This window comes from Suncus etruscus, chromosome 2 (assembly GCF_024139225.1).
Source record: "Suncus etruscus isolate mSunEtr1 chromosome 2, mSunEtr1.pri.cur, whole genome shotgun sequence".
NCBI lineage: Eukaryota > Metazoa > Chordata > Mammalia > Eulipotyphla > Soricidae > Suncus > Suncus etruscus.
In genome coordinates this window covers 119541238-119562634 of record NC_064849.1, presented here as the reverse complement: position 1 = coordinate 119562634, position 21397 = coordinate 119541238, and the positions used below count along the sequence as shown (strand labels likewise).

The 21397-nt window shown below is 40.6% G+C and overlaps 1 long non-coding RNA gene across 3 annotated transcripts in view; it reads left to right on the top strand.

Moving 5' to 3' along the window:
• Nucleotides 1-21397, top strand: part of LOC126001558 (uncharacterized) — a 998123-nt gene that overhangs the window by 647043 nt on the left and 329683 nt on the right. Inside the window, exon 1 of one of the 3 annotated variants that reach the window (XR_007492878.1) lies at nt 18074-18096. The exons of the other annotated variants lie outside the window; for them this stretch is intronic. This is a non-coding gene — a long non-coding RNA (uncharacterized LOC126001558). Of the gene's footprint in view, nt 1-18073; nt 18097-21397 lie in introns of those variants that run through there. 3 annotated transcript variants of the gene reach the window in all.

The window sequence follows — 21397 nt, the reverse complement described above, 5'->3', positions numbered from 1 at the left end:
TGGAGCATTGTCAGGCTATTGCAGAGCCCAAACAGTACTGCATCCGTGAGCCCTTGTATTGAATTGCTGGCCTGGTTGACTGAGAATCACTGGGAAGGGCACCCAGGCCTCTACAGCACTGTTAGAAGCTCCCCTCTAAACAGCTAAAATATGGATAATAAATAGAATTAATTATTACATAGATATAGGTAGAATATAACAATTGCTTTCCATGGTACATGTCCATGTTTTCCTAACTAACTATATAATCAGTGAACTTATAAAAAAAACAAAAACAAATAAAGTTTGAATATTTAAAGAAATCCTTAAGGTAACTAATTAGCTTGGATTTTTTATTTTGTGAACTCATTTTCTTATTAAGATGAAATATGGAAACATTATAAAATATTTCACCAGAAAAAAGGATATATAAGAAAGCTCTTATTCTACCCTCTCCCTGTTTGCCAGCCCTTTATTCAAACCAGCCAACATAGCACTTTCTTATGTATCCTATAAAAAGAGCAAATATATTGTAATAGGTCAAGATCTCTATTTTATTTTATTATAGGGGCACTGGCTATATAATATCTCTAGTTTAAAACAATAAATAAGAACATGTTATAAATTTGTTTGTGGTGGTTATCTCATCATCTCAACATACACGCACCTGTGCTGCCATGATGTCCCACATGAAGGAAGAAAAGGGGCTGGTGACTCACTCAGGGCAATGATTCTTCCATGAAGCAACACAACTTCTTTGTAGAGTGAAAGAAAATCAACATTACTAATCCCTTTTCATCAATGCATTTGTCATTCACCCAATGTCCATGGCCCTCCCTAGTATCTGAAGCTTAGATAATACCCTCTCGGACTCATGCTCTGGAATTGCCTGGTGTCCGGATTCTGAGACACATTCTTTCATACATTTCTCCCAGCTTTTGAGTTGCTTCAGGCAAGCAAATAAATCCAATTCCTGTTATTCCATATTGGCCAGAAGCAGAAGTGTCATATTTTTTAAACACCAAAGTGTTTCCTAAACTTGGATTTCAAAGCCATCATCTGAGGAACTCATCAAAAACAGAGTCCTGGGTTCCTGCTCAGAAACTCAGAACTGCAGCAATGAGGAAGTTGGGGAGTGTAAGGAAGGCCCCTCCTAGGATACTTGGCCTTGCTTCTGACAGTGGCCTCGTTCTCAAAGTGCTGCTGATACTCCTGAACCACCAAAATCAGAAATTATCTGTACACTCAATTATGGAGTGCCAAGATGGAACCTCTGTGCTGATGCCAGAACTAGGCACTCACTCTACCCTTTGGGCTAGCTCTCCAACCCTCCAGAAATTCATTGTGGGTTTATTTGTTGCTGCTGCTATTGTTTTTGTTGTGCCTGGTATCAAACCTAGACTTTTACACATGTAAATCATGCACTCTCCTACTGAATGCTATCCCAGACCTCTGCCTTAGCATTTTTATCCACCACTCGGTGATCTGAGGACAGACCTGTTGTTTGGGAACCACTGGCTTTAAATGATTACATTTATTTGTCAGCTAGCCTCAAGTGAAAGCTCCACATGAACCCTTTATTTTTCAGATGAACAAAATAAAAATAAATGGGGAGATCGATTTCATGCCAGACTTTGAGTTATTGAGTTTTTGGAAGCATACTGCCACCGCTGAGGAGTGTCTAAAGAGGCCAAAGTTCTGCTCTAAAAGGACAGTTCTAAAATGGGAGATTTTAGTGGGGAAGGTACTGTATGCAAATGCCTTATGAGGAGCTGACCTCTATTTGATCCTCAGCTCAAAAAGTCCTCTGAATACCCCCAAGCTCTGAGCAGGGATTAGTCCGCAAACATCACTAAATGTGGCCCCAAACCCCCAATAAAGATAATTAACAGGAAGGTAGGAAGGGTTATTTATTTTAATGTTTTAATTTTTTTATTTAACCAACTTTATTACATACATGATTGTATTTGGGTTTCAGTCGTGTAAAGAACACCACCCATCACCAGTGCAACATTCCCATCACCAATGTCCCCAATCTCCCTCCTCTCCACCCAACCCCCGCCTGTACTCTAGACAGGCTTTCTATTTCCCTCGTACATTCTGATTATTAGGATAGTTCAAAACGTAGTTATTTCTCTAACTAAACTCATCACTCTTTGTGGTGAGCTTCATGAGGTGAGCTGTAACTTCCAGCTCCTTTTTCTTTTGTGCCTGAAAATTATTATTGCAAGAATGTCTTTCATTTTTCTTAAACCCATAAATGAGTGAGACCATTCTGCGTCTTTCTTTCTCTCTGACTTATTTCACTCAGCATAATAGATTCCATGTACATCCATGTATAGGAAAATTTCATGATTTTATCTCTCCTGACAGCTGCATATTATTGCATTGTGTATATGTACCACAATTTCTTTAGCCATTTGTCTGCTGAAGAGCATCTTAGTTGTTTCCAGAGTCTTGCTATGGTAAATAGTGCTGCAATGAATATAGGTATAAGAAAGGGATTTTTGTATTGTATTTTTGTGTTCCTAGGGTATATTTCTAGGAGTGGTATAGCTGGATCGTATGGGACCTTGATTTCCAGTTTTTCGAGGAATCTCCATATCACTTTCCATAAAGGTTGAACTAGACGGCATTCCCACCAACAGTAGATAAGAGTTCCTTTCTCTCCACATTCCCACCAACACTGTTCTCATTCTTTATGATGTGTGCCAATCTCTGGGGTGTGAGGTGGTACCTCATAGTTGTTTTGATTTGCATCTCCCTGATAATTAGTGATGTGGAGCATTTTTTCATGTGTCTTTTGGCCATATGTATTTCTTCTTGGTCAAAGTGTCTGTCCATTTCTTCTTCCCATATTTTGATGGGATTAGATGTTTTTTTCTTGTAAAGTTCTGTCAGTGCCTTGTATATTTTGGAGATTAGTCCCTTATCTGATGGGTATTGGGTGAGTAGTTTCTCCCACTCAGTGGGGACCTCTTGTATCCTGGGCGCTATTTCTTTTGAGGTGCAGAAGCTTCTCAGTTTAATATATTCCCATCTGTTAATTTCTGCTTTCACTTGCTTGGAGAGTGCAGTTTCCTCCTTGAAGATGCCTTTAGTCTCAATGTCCTGGAGTGTTTTACCTACATGTTGTTCTATATATCTTATGGTTTCGGGTCTGATATCGAGGTCTTTCATTCATTTGGATTTAACCTTTGTACGTGATGTTAGCTGGGGGTCTAAGTTCAATTTTTTGCAAGTGGCTAGCCAGTTGTGCCAGCACCACTTGTTGAAGAGGCTTTCTTTGCTCCATTTAGGATTTCTTGCGCCTTTATCAAAAATTAGGTGATTGTATGTCTGGGGAACATTCTCTGAGTATTCAAGTCTATTCCACTGATCTGAGGGCCTGTCTTTATTCCAATACCATGCTGTTTTTATAACTATTGCTTTGTAGTACAGTTTAAAGTTGGGGAAAGTAATTCCTCCCATATTCTTTTTCCCAATGATTGCTTTAGCTATTCTAGGGTGTTTATTGTTCCAAATGAATTTCAAAAGTGCCTGATCCACTTCTTTGAAGAATGTCATGGGTATCTTTAGAGGGATAGCATTAAATCTGTACAATGCTTTTGGGAGTATTGCCATTTTAATGATGTTAATCCTGCCAATCCATGAGCAGGGTATGTGTTTCCATTTCTGTGTGTCCTCTCTTATTTCTTGGAGCAGAGTTTTATAGTTTTCTTTGTATAGGTCCTTCACATTTTTAGTCAAGTTGATTCCAAGATATTTGAGTTTGTGTGGCATTATTGTGAATGGGGTTGTTTTCTTAATGTCCATTTCTTCCTTATTACTATTGGTGTATAGAAAGGCCATTGATTTTTGTGTATTAATTTTGTAGCCTGCCACCTTGCTATATGAGTCTATTGTTTCTAGAAGCTTATTTGTAGAGTCTTTAGGGTTTTCTAAGTAGAGTATCATGTCATCTGCAAACAGTGAGAGCTTGACTTCTTCCTTTCCTATCTGGATTCCCTTGATATCTTTTTCTTTTTCTTTTTCTTTTTTTTTTTTTTTTTTGTTTGTGGGTCACACCCGGCACTGCTCTGGGGTTACTCCTGGCTCTACGCTCAGAAATCGCTCCTGGAAGGCTCGGGGGATCATATGGGATGCCGGGATTCGAACTGATGACCTTCTGCATGAATGGCAAATGCCTTACCCTCCATGCTATCTCTCCGGCCCTTGATATCTTTTTCTTGCCTAATCGCTATAGCGAGTACTTCCAGTGGTGAGAGAGGACAGCCTTGTCTTGTGCCAGAATTTAGAGAAAAGGCTTTCAGTTTTTCTCCATTGAGGATAATATTTGCCTTGGCTTGTGGTAGATGGCCTTAACTATATTGAGAAAGGTTCCTTCCATTCCCATCTACCTGAGAGTTTTGATCAAGAATGGGTGTTGGACCTTATCAAATGCTTTCTCTGCATCTATTGATATGATCATGTGATTTTAATTTTTCTTGTTGTTGATGTTGTGTATTATGTGGATAGATTTACGGATGTTAAACCAGCCTTGCATTCCTGAGATGAAACTTACTTGATCATAGTTGGATGATCTTCTTAATGAGGCATTGAATCCTATTTGCCAGGATTTTGTTGAGAATCTTTGCATCTGTATTCATCAGAGATATTGGTCTGTAATTCTCTTTTTTCGTAGCATCTCTGTCTGGTTTAGGTATCAAGGTGATGTTGGCTTCATAAAAGCTATTTGGAAGTTTTCCTGTTTTTTCGATTTCATGGAAGAGTCTTGCCAGGATTGGTAGTAATTCCTCTTGAAAGGTTTGAAAGAATTCATTAGTAAATGCATCTGGGCCTGGGCTTTTGTTTTTGGGCAGACATTTAATTACTGTCTTAATTTCCTCTATAGTGATGGGTGTGGTTAGATATGCTACATCCTCTTCATTCAACCATGGAAGATTATAAGAGTCCAAGAATTTATTCATTTCTTCCTGGTTTTCATTTTTAGTTGCATAGAGTTTCTCAAAGTAGTTTCTGATTACCTTTTGAATCTCTACCATATCAGTAGTGATTTCTCCTTTTTCATTCCTAATACGAGTTATCAAGTTTCTCTCTCTTTCTTTCTTTGTTAGTTTTGCCAGTGGTCTATCAATCTTGTTTATTTTTTCAAAGAACCAACTTCTGCTTTCGTTGATCTTTTGAATTATTTTTCGGGTTTACACTTCATTGATTTCTGCTCTCAGCTTTGTTATTTCCTTCTGCCGCCCTATTTTTGGGTCCCTTTGTTGAGCACTTTCTAATTCTTAATTCTATTAAGCTATTCAGGTATGCCCCTTCTTCTTTCCTGATGTGTGTTTGCAAAGCTATAAATTTTCCTCTCAGTACTGCTTTTGCTGTGTCCCATAGATTCTGATAGTTTGTGTCTCCATTGTCATTTGTTTTCAGGAAGGTTTTGATTTCCTCTTTGATTTCATCTTGGACCCACTGGTTATTCAGTATTAGGCTGTTTAACTTCCAGGTATTAAAGTTTTTCTTCTGTGTCCTTTTGTAGTTAACATATAATTTCAGGGCTTTGTGGTCAGCAAAGGTAGCCTGCAAAATTTCTATCCTCTTGATATTATGGAGGTATGTTTTATGTGCTAGCATGTAGTCTATCCTGGAGAATGTTCCATGTACATTAGAGAAGAATGTGTATCCAGGCTTCTGGGGGTGGAGTGTCCTGTATATATCTACTAGGCCTCTTTCTTCCATTTCTCTGTTCAGGTCTAGTATATTCTTGTTGGGTTTCAGTCTGGTTGACCTGTCCAGTGTTGACAATGCCAAGTTGAGGTCTTCCACAATTATTGTGTTGTTATTGATATTATTTTTCAGATTTGTCAACAATTGTATTAAATATTTTGCTGGCCCCTCATTTGGTGCATATATGTTTAGGAGAGTGATTTCTTCCTGCTGTACATATCCATTGATTAATACAAAATGTCCATCTTTGTCCCTTACAAATTTCCTAAGTATAAAGTTTGCATCATCTGATATTAGTATGGCTACTCCAGCTTTTTTATGGGTATTGTTTGTTTGGATGATTTTTCTCCAGCCTTTTATTTTGAGTCTATGTTTGTTCTGACTATTCAGGTGCGTTTCTTGTAGGCAGCAGAAGGTTGGATTGAGTTTTTTGATCCATTTAGCCATTCTGTGTCTCTTAACTGGTGCATTTAGTCCATTGACATTGAGAGAAAAAATTGTCCTGGGAGTTAGTGCCATCTTTATATCAAAGTTTGGTGTGTTTGTTGGTCAGTCTTGTCTTAAAGTATGCTGTTCAGTTTTTTTTTAAGAATGGTTTTGAGTCTGTAATATTTCTGAGCTGTTGTTTGTCTGTGAAACCATGTATTGTTCCTTCAAACCTGAAAGTGAGTTTTGCTGGGTGCAGTATTCTAGGCGAAGCATTTATTTCATTGAGTTTTGTCACTATGTCCCACCACTGCCTTCTGGCCTTGAGTGTTTCCGGTGACAGGTCTGCAGTAAATCTCAAGGATGTTCCCTTGAATGTAATTTCTCTTTTCGATCTTGCTGCTTTCAGAATTCTGTCTCTATCTGTGGGATTCGTCATTGTGACTAGGATGTGTCTTGGAGTGTTTTTCCTGGGGTCTCTTTTAGTTGGTACTGTTCGGGCATGCAGGATTTGATCACATGTATACATTAGCTCTGGTAGTTTCTCTTTAATGATGTTCTTGACCGTTGATTCTTCCTGGAGATTTTCTTCCCGGGTCTCTGGAACTCCAATGATTCTTAAGTTGTTTCTGTTGAGCTTATCATAGACTTCTATTTTCATCTGTTCCCATTCTTTGAGTAATTTTTCCATTCTTTGATAATTTGCTTTGAGGCTTTTTTCCAATCTCTTCTGTTGTATGGAATTGTTATTCATCTCATCTTCCAGTGTACCAATTCTATCCTCAGCTGCTGTTAACCCATGGGAAAGCTCAACCATGTTTTTTTTTTTTTTCGATTCATCTACTGAGTTTTTCAGACCTGTTATTTGACCTAAAATTTCAGTTTGGAGTTTTCAGATTTCTATCTTCATATTCTCTTGATTCTTATTATTGTTCTCTTCTATACTTTGTTTGAGTTCTTTGAACATCTTTCATATTGCGACTCTAAACTCCTTATCTGAGAGACTGACTAGTTGGTTGGTCATGTTCAAGTCATCAGAGTTGCCATCTTCATTCTCTATATCTGGCGCTGGCCTGCGTTGTTTTCCCATTGTCACACTTGTATTGTGGGTTTTTCTACATGTTGTGGTTGTATTCATTGGCTAAATGATGTGCCATGCTCCTCCCTTTCTGGGCATGTCTACTCACCTCCACGGAAGGCTCATGGGAAGGCAGGCCATCCGCAGATGAGCCACACACAGGATGAAATCAGGCCGAAAATGCAGCACAGCACAGAAGAGAGGCAGATAGGGGTTCTGTGCTAGCATCTGAGATCCAGCAGAGTTCAGTGGCTCCTCCCTTTCTGAGCGTGTCGACTCACCTCCATGGAAGGCTCACGGGAAGGCAGGCCGTCGGCAGATGAGCCACACAGAGGATGAAATCAGGCCGAAAATGCAGCACAGCACAGAAGAAAGGCAGATAGGGGTGCTGGCATCTGAGATCCAGCAGAGTTCAGTGGCTCCTCCCTTTCTGGGCATGTCCATGTTTTAATTTTTTGAGGAATTATTTGACAGTGCTCAGGGTTTACTCCTAGCTCTGTACTCATGAATAACTCCTGGTGGTGTTTAGGGACTATGTGAGGTGCTGGGGAATCAAACCTGAGTCAGCCACATACAAGGCAAGCACCTTAGCCACCTCTGTAAAAGTAAACTATAAAAGTAAATTCTACTCAGTTGTGTCACAGTTAATCAAGGAGTTTGCTGGCAGGCTGGAAATTGCAATGGGAAGGGCACATCTACTTGTCTGCACAGAGAGGGCATACATCTTAGCAGATTCAGCTTAGTTCAACTCATTTTGGAAAAAATATTTTTGGCTTGTGTGGTTTTATGCTTTTAGAACTCCATTTTTAAGCATTGGCCCATCCAAACCCACCGAGGCTGAGCAGAAGCATCCAAAGAAGATGCTGAGTTTCACACCAGTCTCTGCTGAATATGTGAAAACTTCACAGATTTGATCAAACTGCTTTGTTGAGAAACCAAAACAAAACTAATTCTAGTGGAGTTTGTAGGGTCCAGTGGCTTTTGTTCAAAATGATGGCAAAAGTAGTGGTGAATCATGTGACTTCTAAGCCTAAAGGTTTAATTATGAAACCTAAAAGAAACCCACAGTCTTAAAATATTCTCCCAAGAGACAAACCAAAAACATAAAAAAGAAAATTTTTTTAGGGTTTGCCTGTAAGCACAGACTAAGGAAACAGATCCAAGCCAAATGTTGTCAGGTCTTGTTACATTTTAAATCTAAAGCTGAATTTTATTTCATTGAGATGACATTGTTTATTAACACTGTCTATGGCAATTGAATTGACTAGAAAAATTCAGGAGTTCAGAGGCCCTCTCTTGTTTGTGCCATGATTAGAATGGCCTACTGTTCAATAAACAAAATGAGCTCAGCAATATAAATGACAAGACCTTATTTTGCTGTATCTTTCTCTGCCTAGGACAATAATTTAGTAAATGAATTTTATTTCCTATGCTTTAATATAAAACTTCACTCCTTAAGTATTAGATACCTTTACAACAGTGACTCAAATTCTATAATTGTCTAGAGGAATTGTGATATCTGCATGTTCTTATGTGTATCACTATTAAACAAAAAATGCTAATATTTTGTGGGTTAAGAAAGGGCTTAGCAAGGTGGTTATCTGCTCTCAGTAGACTGGTTTTCTTCTCGTACTCAATTGGCCTCATCTGGAAGACCCAATAGGAAAGGACAATTTTAAAATTGGCTGAGTAGATTCTTTACATAGTCTAAGGGTCTCTCTATGTGGTTTAAGGCTTCTAGAGACCAAAGCATGTCCTGGAATAGCCATAGATGAATTTCATATGGAAGGGAAATAGTTTCTTTTTTTTTTTTTTTTTTTGGTTTTTGGGCCACACCCTGTGACGCTCAGGGGTTACTCCTGGCTATGCGCTCAGAAGTTGCTCCTGGCTTCTTGGGGGACCATATGGGACGCCGGGGGATCGAACCGCGGTCCGTCCTAGGCTAGTGCAGGCAAGGCAGGCACCTTACCTCCAGCGCCACCGCCCGGCCCCGGGAAATAGTTTCTTGATGGGAAAAATGTCAAAGGATCTGTGGCTACTGGTTCACCCACTACTATGCAAATGTCAAAATTTTATTCCAGAGATTCTCATTTAGTAGTATATGCTTGAGAAAAATGCCCCAATGAAATTGGGGTGCAAAGAATCTTCAAAGCACACCTGGAAAAAAGTTCCACTTTTTAAGATGCAACAGAAAATGTGCTTTCATCTCTCTCCCACCCTCAAGTCTTATGCCTCCATTGGAGCCAGGGTGCATGGGTGCCAAGATCCCTTAAGAGAGAAGGCTAGGTGGGAAGAAAAGAGTGGACTTGGAGAACCCAAGTGATTGAGGCAAGCTTCTAGAGCTGAACTAAGGGAATTGGTCTACAGGGATGTTGGAATGACCAGAATGAATTAAGAGGAGAAATAGAAATTGGATGTTTGGGGCCGGAGAGATAGCACAGCAGTAAGGGCATTTGCCTCACATGCGGCTGACCTGGGAGGGACCCAGTTTGATTCCTGGCATCCCATATGGTTCCCCAGCCTGCCAGGGGTGATTTCTGAGTGCAGAGCCAGAAGTAACCCCTGAGCACTACTAGGTGTGGCCCAAAAAACAATCAATCAATGAAGTTAAAAAAGAAAAGAAATTGGGGCCGGCATGGTGGCACTAGAGGTAAGGTGTCTGCCTTGCCAGCACTAGCCTAGGACGGACCTAGGTTCGATACCCCGGTGTCCCATATGGTCCTCCAAGCCAGGAGCAACTTCTGAGCGCATAGCCAGGAGTAACCCCTAAGCGTCACTGGGTGTGGCCCAAAAAACACCATAAAAAAAAAAAAGGAAAGAAAAAGAAATTGTAAATATCCTGTCAGAAATGAGCTGAAGGCTCAGCAAAAAGGTAAGAGGCAAAATGTCTCCAAAGTACATTTTTCAAAGAGTGATATTTTCCCCCAGATTTTTTTTTGGAGGTGGGGTTAAGGGTCCAATTTTAGCAGAGCAGCTCTCAGCAATGTGCTTAAGGAACCCGTAGGCAGGAATTGAACCAGTCTCTCAAAAGCAAAACATGTGCTCCTGGCTTTTGAGCTCTCTCCCTCATAGTCTTTAAATTTTATTTTGAGGCACCATGATTTAAAATGCTGTTCATGATAGGGTTTCATGTATAGATTTTGGTTTTTAGGCTACATCTGACCATGCTCAGGGGTTACTCCTGGCTCTGCACTCAGAAGTTGCTTCTGGAAGGCTCAGGGATCATATGGGATACCAGGAATTGAACCCAGATTTCTTTGTTTCTTTGGTCTCAGCAAGCCACATAGTTCAGTTCCAAGAGGAGACAGCTAGCCAATATTACCAGTAACAATGCCAGTACTACCAGTAACAAGGGGGACTTTCAGTAGAGGCTTATGACTCACCATGCACAGGGCTTCAGCAAACAGATATTCTTTGGATAGTGACCCTTGCCCGCAAAGCAGTGCTGTGAGTGCTTGCATGTGCATATGTGTTATATATTGTGTGTGGCATAAAGTGATGATTCATGGGGGAGGCAAAAGGTTGGTTGGGTCTAGATGTGGGTGAAACTATGAAAAATGTTATTGGGAATCTGAACACATTGCTGAAAACAATAAGAGCAGGCGTTCTGGGGCCGGAGAGATAACATGGAGGTAAGGCTTTTGCCTTTCATGCAGGAGGTCATCGGTTCGAATCCTGGCATCCCATATGGTCCCCCGTGCCAGCCAGGAGCAATTTCTGAGCACGGAGCCAGGAAAAACTCCTGAGCACTACCGGGTGTGACCCAAAAACCACACACACACACACACACACACACACACACACACACACACACACACACACACACACGAGCAGGCGTTCTGTACTCTTGAACGAAGTGCAGGAGGAGAGAAAAAATGGTAGATGACCTTGACACAGAGAGGGAAGGGTTGCCAGAACAGAAGGGGTCAGAAGCTCTCTGTAAACTGCAGACTGGGGTGGGGGTGTCACAATGGTCAGGTCTGGCTTATTGCAAAAATCTTATTGAAGGGATTACATGAAAAGGCTAGAACATATATTTTGCATGCAGGAAGTCCAGGTTTGATTCCTGGCATTGCTCAACTAGGACCAACTCCATAGCACTGAGTCAGGAGCAGCCCCTGGGCACTATGAGGTGTGGCAAATACAAATTCAAACCCCCAAATCATAAAAGAATGCTTTATTGGGATGGAAGACAATCCCTTCCTGTCCTGATTGGAAGTGCTGTCAGTATTAAGCCCTCTGTTCTGAGTCAAGTGAAGACTGAGAGAAGAGACCTACAGCATCCAGGGAGGCAGCAAGCAGACAGGAGCCGGGACACAAAGGGAAGTTCAGGACTAAACTGTGAGGCAGGAATTAGCCAGGTAAGGAGCCACAGGCTGAGTACAGGCGGGGCAGCCTGGCCCACACTTCCCCACGCAGGGTGTTTCCTGGGTTGATGAATGCTCATGGAGAGGCAGCGTTGGAACAAGGCCAGCAGAAACCAAACTCATGGCCTTTCCACACAGCAACAACTGGACAGGAAGCAGCCACCAACCTGCCCCAGGGTGCTGCCGCTGTCATCAGGACTAGGTGGGAAGGGATGTCGAACTCAGTGCCAAGTAGACTAAGGTGCCCTGCCTTGGGGAGGAGTTAACCTTCCTTGAGAAGAAGGGGCCTTTCCTACAGCATCCCCCTCCCCCAGCTTGGGAAGCAGGGTACAGTCTGGATTCTACCCCACAGCCTCTCTGCAGAACCTTTGTGCAGAGCACCAAGTATACAGCTTGAGGCTGAGGTGACCCTGGAGTGGTGACAGGAACGAAGGCCAACTTTTGCTCTGAATGCTGGAACACACAGGCCAGATCTCAGTGGTTTTCACCATAAGGCAGGAAAATTTGGGGTTTCTTTGAGCTCTTGCACCTCCTGAGAGGACTGGTAAATTAGTCATGATAGAAGGACAGAAAACATGAACATTGAGCTAATTGGGAAAACATGTGGTGAGGGTAAGAAGGTGAGCCCTGGAGCCTGGTACCTAAGCAATCAGGTGCCAGCCCATCCCATAAGTGGCTTGGCCTGTGCACGGGGACAAACAGAAAAGCTACTGAAGGGCACCACTGCCAAAAATCTTGTTCCAGTTGAATGGTGAGCCATGATCCACACCCTGGCAGCAGGAGGACAAAAGCTTTGGCTGTGCTCCTTTCTTAGATGGGGAAAGCTCTGCTTTCTTGTGGACGGAGAAAGTTGTGGACACTTGCATCAAAGAGAACCAGGAGGCCTACACTTCCAGTCAATATGCTTTTGTTTAGTTCCTCCAAGAAAGACCTTAAACTACCTCTACTTCCAACTTTACCATCCACCCATTTCCTTATCTGTAGATACCAGCTTTCCCAGTGAGTTTGTTGGTTCTGGCAAGAGGCTCTTGACCTGATTTCTGTTTCCCTTAGGTCTGACCAGTTAAGTCACTGGTCTTTTGTTCCATGTTCTTGACTGCCTGGGCCGCGCCAGGCACCATGCTTGGGGAATACAGAGGTGACTCTGACAGGGTCAACCCTGTCAGGAGCATGCAGAGGGCAGAAGACTGAGTGTGTTGTTCACAATGTCCTTTCCTGCTGGAATCCCAATATGGTTACACACAACAATATGCACACACATGTACATATGGCCTGCTTTGGGGTGAGGTGCCTAAGAGTGTGAGAGTGTGAAGCCAGGGGTGGAATGAGTCAGAACTGAATGAGGGAAAGGGAACAGGGCCTGCCTGCCCCAGAGCCCACGTCCTTACTGGAAGCCCTGGCTTCCCACCCGAGCCCAGCTGCTCCGGCTGCCAGGACAGGAGCAACACCAGCCAGTACGTCTGGAAAGAGAGCCAGCGGGCAATGCGACTCGCTCCTTCTCACTGCTCTAAAGGGGATATTGTAGGGCAAGCTACAGCTTATTCACGAATAGTACAATTTATTTATTTATAAGTGTTAAAATCCTACCAAATATTCATATCGTCCATAGATAGTTGAGGTGTCTCTAACCTCTGAAAAGGGTGTCTTTTTGAGGGGAGGGTGTGTTTTGTTTGCTTTCTGAGGTGGTGTCCACCCTTGAGCCCAGTGCAAGTACTTGACCACTGAGCTACATTCTTAGCCTGTTTGGTCTTCTCTTCTCTTCTCAATGATGCTGTTGTGGACGTGCCGGCACATGCCAGGGGTGTCCTTGTAAATGTTCACAATTAGAGACTCAGATTAGGGCCACCCTGGGATTCTTACTGGCAGAGTGTAAGCACTTCATTGCTCCACCTCTCTGCTCACACTTTGATAACACTGTCCAATGAAAATCTCGTGGTTTCGAAAGAAGACTTGGGTCATTCATGATGGACAAGACCACTGTTATCATGAATGTTGGTCATTCATGTTTCTGCTTCTCTAAAAATTTGACCAACCCTTTGTCTGTTTTCATTTCGGGAAATCTGTCAGGTTTTTCCATTGATTTTTAGAAGTTCTTTCTATATTTCAAGCAATAATTTATCAGGGGCTGGAGTGATAGCTCAGTGGTAGGGCATTTGCCTTGCATGCAGCTACCCAGGACGAATCTGGGTTCAATCCCCAGCATCCCATATGGTTCCCCAACCCAGGAGCGATTTCTGAGTGCATGGCCAGGAGTAACCCCTGAGCATCACCAGTGTGGCCCAAAAACTAACCAAACAAACAAACAAACAAAATCTTATCAGCTACACTTAATTTAAGTATCACCTACTCTCTTATAATATATTATAGCTTTCTTCATACTGTATCTTAATGAACAAATGTTCTTTGTTTTTACTTAGACAGATCATCACTCTTTTTTTCCTGGCTAGTATTTTTAGTAAGTCTAATTCTTCTCTAAAGTCAAACAGATTTAATTTTCTGTTAATATTGTTAAGTTTACATTTACATTGCCACATACATTTAAGTTGGTCTCACCTAGGATCAATTAAATATAGGATATAAGCTAGGGATAGGGTAGGAGCTAGGGATCCAATGATATTTTGCAGGGATAAACAAGTGTCAGAGGACAATTTCTTCAATTACCCTTCCTTTTTCTGGTGACTGCTTTGTTACCAATGTCATAGATTACCTTTTACATGCACAGGTTTGCATTTGTGTCTTTTCTTTTGTTGCACTGTCAATTCGTTTATTCCTGAGCTGAGACCATCTTTTTCAATTACTAAAATTTTATGAAATTGTGTTGATATCTGGGAGGAAAAATGTCCTCATTTATTCTTCTTTCAGAGTGCTTTGTTAGTCTTTGTCTATGCTTATCACTTGGCATGTAGAAATAAGATGTCAGGTTCCTTGAAAAACTCTGAAAGAGGTTTTATTGGAATTGTGCTAAATTTATTGATCATTTATTCAGTGAATTGAAGTATTCATATATTGAGCTTTTTATTCATCAAAACAGTGTGCACCATTTAGTTAGGTCTTTTAAAAAATACTATCATTTCACTTCCTTGTTTCAGGTAAAAATACTTGATCTTGAAGTAGAGGTGAGTGAGGAATGGGACAAACATTAATACAACTGCAAAAAAAAATCACTGTCCTTCTGAAATGGATTATAATACACAAAATAAATAATATGGGTGGAAGGTCTGAAGAACACAAAGAAATCAATCCCTTGCCTCTCTGTCCAGGGAAAAGATGACAAAGAAGAGTACTGAGGTTTAATTGTGTTAATAGTGTTCAAGAAACATAAGAAGGGACAGAGAGGTCACTCAAAGTTTTGAGCACATGCTTCACATGTGGAAAGCACAGATCTACAGCTGGCATTGCATGGTCCCCTGCATTCTGCCATGATTATATCCCAAGTATTGAGCTGAGAGTATCCCCCAAATAATGTTGAGTGAGGAAAGAAAGAAGAAAGGGGGGAGGGAGGAAGGGACAGAGGGAGGGAATAAAGAAGGAAAAAAGAGAGGAGAGGAAGTAGCAGAGGAAGGATGGAGGGAGAAAGGAAAGAGGAAAAAGAGAATGATAAAGAAAAATGTGAGGAGCCTGGGAAGGTTGAAGTAGAGAAAACAAAAGCAAAAGTTATAGTAGATGAAGAACCTCAGAAAGGACATAGGGGCTCACTCTAATGAGAGAGAGGCCTGAGCAGAGGGGGTGGGATCCAGTGTTTATATTGGAGTTGACTTGAGGCTGAGTCCCAAAAGAAAATACCAGCAGATTCAAATTAAGATCATTTAAAGATCAGGCCAGGCACATGAGTAGAATATTTTCTTTGCCTGTGTGAAGCCCTGAATTCCATTCCTGATACCACATGTCTTTCTGGTGCCCAACACTTCCAGGTGTGGCCCTTACAATTTGTGGTTTGATTTTGGGTTACACCTAGAGGTGCTCAGGGCTTACTCCTGAATCTGTACTCAGAATCACTCCTGGTGGTTCTCAGGGGACCATATTCTATGCAAGGGAACAAACCCAGGCTGGCCTTGTGCAAGGCAAGCATACAACCAACTGTACTATTTCTCCAAACTCCATTTAAAAAAAAGAATATTTAGAGGGATTTTACTACAAAGGGACAATCATCAACAATTTTATCTGTGGAAATAAAATTTGTAGTATGAACAACCCTGTAACCACAGTGTTTAAATAAAAAAAGAAAAAAAATTCTGATTGGGACAAAGCAATAGCACAGTGGGTAGGGCATTTGCCTTGCACAAGGTCTATCTGGGTTTGATCCCTGGCATTGCCTGTGCCTGTCAGGAGTCATTCAAAGTGCAGAGCCAGAAGTATTACAGTATTGGGTGTCAAGCAAAATAAGGGAAAATAAAAGTCTGATATTTCCAGTAGTAATTCAGAGTAGCAGCTTTGTGGCTTGATAGAGCAGACCGGAAGTCCATTCAAATATCATTTGCATCCTATTGCTTGGGTGCAAGAGAAAATAATGTAAGTCTGAAATCAGGAATAGTTAAGTTTATTTATAAAGGAAAAGTATACACAGTGAAACACAATCTGTCAACAGTACTTGTCTAGAAAATCTGAAAGAGGAAATGTCTCAGCATCATCCTTCTTCGTCTCTTGATGTTCATTCATTACTCACGATTGGTCACAGTCAACAGAAGATAGAAAACATTGAATGCTTGTTGATAAAGCACATCAAGCCAACCTCCTGAGGCAGAGACCAGGGTAGAGAAAGAGGAGAGAAGATCTGAAAGGAAAGAGAAGACTTACCTGGAGCAAATACATCAGATGACATTTAGAGCAAAGCACTGACTGAAATAACTGAATGCATGTAGGCAGAAGAGTAAAGCATTCCAAGCACAGAGGTTTTTTTTTTAACAGCACAAACAGTAAAGTGGGACTTAGGAAGAGGAATCAGCAAAGGGGTCAAGAAGGAAGCACCAGAAAGGAACTCCAAAGGAATCTGTGGCCTTAGAAGTTCAAGTGAAGACTCGTTTTCAAGGAGAGCATTTCAAAGCCTGCACCAGGTCCTGTGAGGTTCTGGGCATGGAAAACTGCTCATCCTGACAAAGAGCAAAGGCAACAGACCTCTAAGAGAGGTCTAAGTGGCTCTAAGAGAGAACCAAGTGAGAAATTAAAGAATTGAGACTACATATCTTAATTTTACTACATAGTAATATATTTTTTAAAAAATGATGAAAGAAATAGGTGAAAGTAAAAATAAGTGGCTCAAGGTAGATTTTACACTTGTTTTTACAATGAAATAAAATTATACTAATAGGGTTGATCTAGAGTAAAGGGCTAACTAGGTGATACAAGTGAATTGCTGGAGTAATGTCCTAAATAAACAAGGTGGATGTGGTAGTGGTGCTTAAGTTAAGTTCAATATGTGGAAAATTCACCTAAAGGAATGGGGTGGGAGGATGGAGTGGGTGCAGGTGTTAGCAATGTGGGAACAGATGCCATCAAGTATGCTTTATGATGCTGGCTTTTAGGGGCTCTATTTTGATTCTTCTACTTCTCAGTGCAGTGAAAATCAAGGTCATCAAATGATGAGAAAATATAGGCCAAGTTGGTTGGCATTTTGAAAAGAGAGGAAAAATATTTAGTAGTCAGCTAACTCAAAATGTGAGCATACCACATGAAATAACTTAGAAAAATGTTATCTCCTAAAACATTTCCAGTTAACAAAAATTTTTCAACCTAAATTTAGTCATTGAAAAAATTCCACTTATATAACTAGGCAGGAACAATAGTTTTGTTAATAGTATAAAACTTTAGAAACTTCTGAGTTATATTTCAAACTGAATAACTAATCAAGAGAAATTGCTTTAAACTATTAAAAATATATAATAAAAATTTGGGTCATTTCATTTAAGAACAAGAATTGAGGAGTTGAACAGATAGTACAAGGGTTTAAGGTACACTTGGAAGACCCCCAAATAAACCAAAAAATTAAAAATTAAGCTGAAATGATATGGTTCAAGTATATATACATAAATTAAACATCTTTTGTTTCATAATAGCCACATCTATAGTACATGGGAGACCATTTAGTGTTGGGGATCAGACCCTGGGCCTTGTCCATGCTGGACATGAGCTCTATCATTTGAACAAATTTCCCTGGCCCTCGAATTATTTGCTTACTTAATTTTCTACCCATTTTAGTCATGTACTGCAGTACTAATATTCATAATAGGTAAGTTGCATGACTTAAAATATATACATTTATTATTTTTGGTTTTTGGGCCACATCTGGTGATGCTCATAGACTCCTGTCTATGTACTCAGAAATCACCCCTGGCTTGGGGGACCATATGGGATACGGGGGGACTGAACTGTGGTCTGTCCTAGGCTAGCACAGGCAAGGCAGAAGCCTTACTGCTTGTGCCACCACTCTGGCCCTTTAAAATATATTTTTATAAAGAAGAAAAGGGCAGGGCCCGGAGAAATAGCACAGCGGCGTTTGCCTTGCAAGCAGCTGATCCAGGACCAAAGGTGGTTGGTTCGAATCCCGGTGTCCCATATGGTCCCCCGTGCCTGCCAGGAGCTATTTCTGAGCAGACAGCCAGGAGTAACCCCTGAGCACCGCTGGGTGTGGCCCCCCCCAAAAAAAGAAGAAGGAGAAGAAGAAGAAGAAGAAGAAGAAGAAGAAGAAGAAGAAGAAGAAGAAGAAGAAGAAGAAGGAGGAGGAGGAGGAGGAGGAGGAGGAGGAGGAGGAGGAGGAGAAGGAGGAGGAAGAGGAGGAGGAGAAGGAGAAGGAGAAGGAGAAGGAGGAGGAGGAGGAGGAGGAGGAGAAGAAGGAGAAGGAGAAGGAGGAGAAGGAGAAGAAGAAAAAAAAGAAGAAGAAGAAGAAGAAGAAGAAGAAGAAAGAAGAAGAAAGAAGAAGGAAGAAGAAGAAAGAAGAAGAAGAAGAAGAAGAAAGAAGAAGAAGAAGAAGAAGAAAGAAGAAGAAAGAAGAAAGAAGAGAAGAAGAAGAAAGAAGAGAAAAAGAAGAAGAAAAGAAGAAGAAAAAAAGAAGAAAGAAGAAAGAAGAAGAAGAGAAGAAGAAAGAAGAAGAAAGAAGAAGAAGAAGAAGAAGAAGAAGAAGAAGAAGAAGAAGAAGAAGAAGAGAAGAAGAAGAAGAAGAAGAAAGAAGAAGAAGAAGAAGAAGAAGAAGAAGAAGAAGAAAGAAAAGAAGAAAAGAAGAAGAAGAAGAAGAAGAAAGGCGGCAAATATGAGGAAGGGACTCTTAAATCCCAGACATTCTTTTTATTTTGGTTTTGGGCCACACCCGGCAGTGCTCAGGGGTTACTCCTGGCTGTCTGCTCAGAAATAGCTCCTGGCAGGCACGGGGGACCATATGGGACACCAGGATTCAAACCAACCACCTTAGGTCCTGGGTCGGCTGTTTGCAAGGCAAACACCGCTGTGCTATCTCTCTGGCCCCAATCCCAGACATTCTTAGACAAATAGCTTGGGGAGAGATTATACCTGAAAAGTAGAGCTTTGTCCACACACCTATTAGCAAGTTTTCATGTATTAAGTTAGATATTATATTCATAATACAACATAAATTTGATCATTCAAAACATCTTAAATACAATTCAGCAGCATTAATCACAGTTGCATTGCTTTGCAACTATCTCTACAATCCATTTCCAAATTTTTCATCTTCCCAAACTGCTAACAATTTCCCTTTTCCTCTTCCAAGTGCTTCAGCTCTTGGCCCCTACAATTTTATTTTTTTGTCTCTGAATTTGATTATTCTAGGCAGCGCATATCAACAAAATTATAGATTACTTGTCCTTTTTTTGACTGGTTTTTACACTTAACATAATGTATTCAAGCTCCATTCTTGTAGCATGTCAGCATTTTACTCCTTTAAAAAGCAAAATAACATTCCATTGCATGTTTTTACCACTATTTGTCTATTTATCCATCAATGAATATTTATATTGTCATATTTTGGCAATTGTAAGTAATACTGCTGAACTTTGGTGCACAACTATATTTGACTCACTGATTTTAAGTCTTGAGTGTTTATCAAGAAATAAAGTTTCTGAATTATATAGAATATATGTTTGAGTATTTTTTTTTTTTGGCTTTTGGACCATACCCAGTGATACTCTGCACTCAGAAGTCACTCCTGGCAGGCTCAAGAAGCATACAGGATGCAGAGATTCGAACTGGTGTCCGTCCTGTGTTGGCCGAGTGCAAGACAAATGCCTTACTGCTGTGCTATTGCTTCTTCCCTAAACAAATTTTTAACTTTTTTCATAAGTAAAATTTGGAAACACTCTGCTGGGTTTATTTTTGAGATTCTTTAAATATGTTTCCCAATTGTTGCTAAAACATACAAATAAAATTAGTTTTAATATACTGATCATGTTATCCATGCAGCTTGGAAAATATAACATTAGGGCCCGGAGAGATAGCACAGCGGCGTTTGCCTTGCAAGCAGCTAATCCAGGACCAAAGGTGGTTGGTTAGAATCCCGGTGTTCCATATGGTCCCCCGTGCCTGCCAGGAGCTATTTCTGAGCAGACAGCCAGGAGTAACCCCTGAGCATCGCCGGGTGTGGCCCAAAAACCAAAAAAAAAAAAAAAAAAAGAGTGGAAAATATAACATTAACCACAATAGATTGCTTTGAGTTCTAATGCAAGTTGGTTATATCTTCCAAAAATATTGTCATTGTTTTTTCTTTCCAATGTTATAACTTTCTTCCTTTTTCATGTGTTGACTAGTAATTTTGATGTAATGTTGAAAAAAGAGTGGTAATAGATTACTGATTGTGTCTTATGTCTTTAATCTAAACTAATGTCTAGCACTAGCATTGATAAATATGCTTCACTCAGGCCTTCGGTTGGTCTCTTTATAAAAAAAAAGAAGTTCCTAAGAGTAAGACTAAGGTTTTTTTTAATCATGACTTTTTCAAATGCTCCTTTCTGCAATCTGTTGAAATGATATTTTGTTCTTTTTCTCTAATAACTAGCCAACAATTAATTTATGTAATTATACATTAAATGACTTAAATAATCCCAATTTGGTCAGGATATAATATTTTTACTGTGACTATAGATTCTAAGAAAAATTTATATACCTATTTAACAACCAGAATTGGGAATTAGAAAAAGACATTGCATAAGGTATTTTTTTGAGCTGTTGTTAGAACAGGAATTCAAACTCAGGTTTGATTCTAAATTTATGTTCTTCCCACAAGCTATTTTAAGGACCAAAACTGACCTTTCGTCTCTATGTCTCAAATGTCTAAGAGATTACTATGTTTATGTGCCTACTCAAGATTTCTTTCACTGGGAAACAAACATTTTCTTGCCAAGTTAGATCTCTTAAGCATTGTTACAAAATTTTGTTAAATGTAAGAAGGAAAAAAAATTTTAAAAGGGCCCGGAGAGATAGCACAGCGGCGTTTGCCTTGCAAGCAGCACGATCCAGGACCAAAGGTGGTTGGTTCAAATCCCAGTGTCCCATATGGTCCCCCCCCGTTGCTGCCAGGAGCTATTTCTGAGAGACAGCCAGGAGTAGCCCTGAGCATGCCGGGTGTGGCCCAAAACCAAAACAAAACCAAAACAAAAAAAATCTGTAAAAGTTGTATCTATCAGATAATCAGATAATAGTCTTTAAAGGGTTGTTTGTTGTTGTTGTTGTTGTTGTTGTTTTTCATTTTTGATCCACACCTGGCAACACTCGGGGATTATTCCTGGCTCTGTGCTCAGGAATCGCACTGGCAGGCTCTGGAACCGTATGGGATGCTGAAGATTGAATCCTAGTCAGTCCCTGGTTGTCTGTGTGCAAGGCA